Source organism: Ictalurus furcatus, chromosome 1, assembly GCF_023375685.1.
Source record: "Ictalurus furcatus strain D&B chromosome 1, Billie_1.0, whole genome shotgun sequence".
NCBI lineage: Eukaryota > Metazoa > Chordata > Actinopteri > Siluriformes > Ictaluridae > Ictalurus > Ictalurus furcatus.
The window spans coordinates 38,415,428-38,420,427 of record NC_071255.1 but is presented as its reverse complement, the minus strand read 5'-3'; the positions used below and the strand labels follow the sequence as shown (position 1 = coordinate 38,420,427).

The following is a 5,000-nucleotide window of genomic DNA, read 5'->3' as shown; positions in this document are numbered from 1 at the left end:
TTGTGTTAAAGTCCCTGTACTACACTCCCAGTGCTAAAGACCCTGTACTACACTCCCAGTGCTAAAGTCCCTGTACCTACACTCCCAGTACTAAAGTCCCTGTACTACACTCCCAGTGCTAACGTCCCTGTACTACACTCCCAGTACTAAAGTCCCAGTACTACACTCCCAGTACTAAAGTCCCTGTACTACACTCCCAGTGCTAAAGTCCCAGTACTACACTCCCAGTACTAAAGTCCCAGTACTACACTCCCAGTACTAAAGTCCCAGTACTACACTCCCAGTACTAAAGTCCCTGTACTACACTCCCAGTGCTAACGTCCCTGTACTACACTCCCAGTGCTAACGTCCCTGTACTGCACTCCCAGTGCTAAAGTCCCTGTACTACACTCCCAGTGCTAAAGTCCCTGTACTACACTCCCAGTGCTAACGTCCCTGTACTGCACTCCCAGTGCTAACGTCCCTGTACTGCACTCCCAGTGCTAAAGTCCCTGTACTGCACTCCCAGTGCTAACGTCTCTGTACTGCACTCCCAGTGCTAACGTCCCTGTACTACACTCCCAGTGCTAAAGTCCCAGTACTACACTCCCAGTACTAAAGTCCCTGTACTACACTCCCAGTGCTAAAGTCCCTGTACTACACTCCCAGTGCTAAAGTCCCTATACTACACTCCCAGTGCTAACGTCCCTGTACTACACTCCCAGTGCTAACGTCACTGTACTACACTCCCAGTGCTAAAGTCCCTGTACTACACTCCCAGTACTAAATCCCTGTACTACACTCCCAGTGCTAAAGTCCCTGTACTACACTCCCAGTGCTAAAGTCCCTGTACTACACTCCCAGTACTAAATCCCTGTACTGCACTCCCAGTGCTAAAGTCCCTGTACTACACTCCCAGTACTAAAGTCCCTGTACTACACTCCCAGTGCTAACGTCCCTGTACCTACACTCCCAGTACTAAAGTCCCTGTACTACACTCCCAGTACTAAAGTCCCAGTACTACACTCCCAGTACTAAAGTCCCTGTACTACACTCCCAGTGCTAAAGTCCCTGTACTACACTCCCAGTGGTAACGTCCCTGTACTGCACTCCCAGTGCTAACGTCCCTGTACTACACTCCCAGTGCTAAAGTCCCTGTACTGCACTCCCAGTGGTAAAGTCCCTGTACTGCACTCCCAGTGCTAAAGTCCCTGTACTGCACTCCCAGTGCTAACGTCCCTGTACTGCACTCCCAGTGCTAACGTCCCTGTACTGCACTCCCAGTGCTAAAGTCCCTGTACTGCACTCCCAGTGCTAACGTCTCTGTACTGCACTCCCAGTGCTAACGTCCCTGTACTACACTCCCAGTGCTAAAGTCCCAGTACTACACTCCCAGTACTAAAGTCCCTGTACTACACTCCCAGTGCTAAAGTCCCTGTACTACACTCCCAGTGCTAAAGTCCCTGTACTGCACTCCCAGTGCTAACGTCCCTGTACTACACTCCCAGTGCTAACGTCACTGTACTACACTCCCAGTGCTAACGTCACTGTACTACACTCCCAGTGCTAAAGTCCCTGTACTACACTCCCAGTGCTAAAGTCCCTGTACTACACTCCCAGTACTAAATCCCTGTACTGCACTCCCAGTGCTAAAGTCCCTGTACTACACTCCCAGTACTAAAGTCCCTGTGATAAAGCACCTGTGCCATACTCACTGAGCTGTAGTCCCTGTGTAAGTAAGTAAGTTTTATTTATTAAAACACATTTAAAACAACAATAGTTGCCCAAAGTTCCGTACATGCATACAAATAAAATTGAGACTAAAAATAGACAGGGCACAGAAAATATAGAATAATGCTAAGAGATGAAATAGGAATAATAATAACAACAACAGCAAAAAAAAAATGTAACTGATGAGGGACTCCTGATATCTGGAGGAAGACTGTTCCACAGCCTTGGCACAACGACTATAAAAGCACAGTCACCCTTTAGCCTCAGCCGAGACCATGGAACAGTCAGGAGTGACTGATCAGAAGACCTCAGAGACCCAGGAGCTGAGTATTGAGAGAGCATGTCCATGGTGTAGGAGGGGGATAGCTCATTAACATCTTTAAAAAGAAATAAAAGAATGTTAAACTGGATCCTGTACTGGACATAGAGGCTAAAACTGGACCAATGTGATCCTTGCCTGGCAGCCTGGCTGCTGCATTCTGAACTAACCGAAGCCGAGTCAGTGCTGTTTACTCCTTATAAGAAATGACAATAATCCAAGCGTGTTGAGATGAACACAAGAGTTAATTTGTTGGTCAAATCTGACGTCAGGATAAAAAATGATGCCCAAGATTTCTAACCTGAGGCTTTACATACTGAGACAGAGCTCCTAGATAATGTAATAAACAGGCAGTGTGTTTGGAAGAGCTGAGAAGAATGATGTGTATTTTCTCTTCATTAAGTTATATGAAGGTCTTTGATATCCAGCTTTTGACATCTTATAGACACTCATTGAGACACTTCAGGTTATTGGGCTTAAGAGAGGAATAGATTTGTGTGTTCTCAGCATAACAGTGAAAAGAAACGTTATACTTCTGTCTGAAAGATGTTACCCAGTGGAAGCATATAAAAAGACACGCCTCAGCAAAGAACCTAGGGGAACTCCCTGGCCCATGGTCACAAATGGATGAAAAACAATCACCAACATTAACTATAAAGGTCCTCTGAACCAGTCTGGAACAGTTCCCTAAACCCCAACCATGATGAACAGTGTCAAAGTGTGCACTGGTATATACAATATTATAGTCCCTGTGATAAACTAATATCTCTGTGCTAAATCTGATGGGCTCTACAACCTGTGCTGAACTCCCCGTGCCATAATCACAGGGTGTGTGTGGTATAGTCATTCTGCTATAGTCAGTGTGCTAAAATCACGGTGCTATAGTCTCTGGTATATACGGTACATTATAGTCACTTGTATATACGGTACGTTATAGTCTCTGGTATATACTGTATCTTGTAGTCGTTCGTATATACGGTATGTTATATTCGCTGGTATATACGGTACGTTATAGTCGCTGGTATATACGGTACCTTATAGTCGCTGGTATATATGGTACGTTATAGTCGCTGGTATATACGGTACCTTATAGTCGCTGGTATGTACGGTACCTTATAGTCGCTGGTATGTATGGTACCTTTTAGTCGCTGGTATATGGTACCTTATAGTCGCTGGTATGTACGGTACCTTATTGTCGCTGGTATGTATGGTACCTTATAGTCGCTGGTATGTACGGTACCTTATAGTCGCTGGTATGTATGGTACCTTATAGTCGCTGGTATATGGTACCTTATAGTCGCTGGTATATACGGTACGTTATAGTCGCTGGTATATACGGTACCTTATAGTCGCTGGTATATACGGTACCTTATAGTCACTGGTATATACAGTATAGTCGCTGGTATATACGGTACCTTATAGTTGCTGGTATATACGGTACCTTATAGTCGCTGGTATATACGGTATAGTCGCTGGTATATACGGTACCTTATAGTCGCTGGTATATACGGTATAGTCGCTGGTATGTACGGTACCTTATAGTCGCTGGTATATACGGTACCTTATAGTCGCTGGTATATACGGTATCTCATAGTCACTCCACTATATTCCTTGTGCTAAAGTTACTGTTCTAAAGTCCACATCTGAGTGTGATGGTCAGGGGTGCACATACATTTGTCCATATAGTCTATATACACATACAATTGCATATATACATACAGATACACACAGACATTTATGCACAGTCCCCTCTGAAAGTATTGGAACACGAGGACAGTTCATGTGTGTGTGCTGTACACCAAAGACATTTGGGTTTGAGATCAAAAGCTGGAGATGAGACGATAGATCAGAATTTCAGCTTTAATTTCCTGGTGTTTACATCTAGATGTGTTAAAGAACTTGAAACATGGAACCTTTTGTATCAGACCACCCGATTTTTAGGTGAGCAAAAGTATAGGAACAGATCAATCGTGAAGTAAATGAAAGTAAATAACACTTAATATTCAGTTGCATTTCTCTTACTCGCAGTAACTGCATCACTCCTGCGACTCACTGACACCAAACTGCTGGTTTCTTCTTCTGTGAAGCTTTTCCAGGTTTTTACTGCAGCTTCTTTCAGTAGTTGTTTGTTTCGGGGGGTTTCTCCCTTCAGTCTCCTCTTCAGGAGGTGAGATGCTGATCAGTTGGGTGAAGGTCTGGTGATTGACTTGTCCAGTCTAAAACCTTCCACTTTCCCCCTGATGAAGTCCTGTGTTGAGGTGGAAGTGTGTTTTGGATCGTTGTCTTGCTGCATGATGAAGTTCCTCCTGATTAATTATGTTCTGGATCATGAGCAGATCCTTTCTTTCTCCACACGTTGGCCTTTCCATCACTTTGGTAGAGGTTCATCTTGGTTCCAGAATTTTTGAGGATCATCTCTGTGTTTCTTTGTGAATTCCAGTCTGGTTTTCTGATTCTTACTGCTGATGAGCGGTCTGCATCTTGTGGTATGGTCTCTATATTTCTGCTCTCGAAGTCTTCTTTGAATGGTGGATTGTGAGACCTTCACCCTGCCCTGTGAAGGTTGTTGGTAAGGTCACTGACTGTTGTTTTTGGGTTTTTCTTGACAGTTCTCACAATGTATCTGTCATCAGCTGATGTTGTTTTCCTTGGCCAGACCGTTCTCTGTCTGTTCCTCAGTACACCAGTGGGTTCTTTCTTTTTCAGGACATTCCAGATTGCTGTATTGGTTATACACAATGCTTCTGCAATATTTCTGATAGATTTTCCCTTTTTTCTCAGCTTCAAAATGGCCTGCTTTTCTCCCGTAGACAGTTCTCTGATCTTCATGTTGGTGTATCCTTTTTAACAACAAATGCAGATTTAAGAGGCAAAACCCATGGGTCAATAGAAGAGTGGACATTCAGCACTATTAAATTTTTTTTTTTAATGTCAATCTAACTTGACACACCTGGGCAACAAGTAACAGTCA

The 5,000-nt window shown here is 44.0% G+C and overlaps 1 protein-coding gene across 2 annotated transcripts in view; it reads left to right on the top strand.

Annotated features, from left to right (window-relative positions):
- The window catches only part of si:ch73-103b11.2 (trichohyalin), a 61,679-nt gene that overhangs the window by 30,352 nt on the left and 26,327 nt on the right, over positions 1-5,000 (top strand). The gene's annotated exons all lie outside the window — the stretch shown is intronic.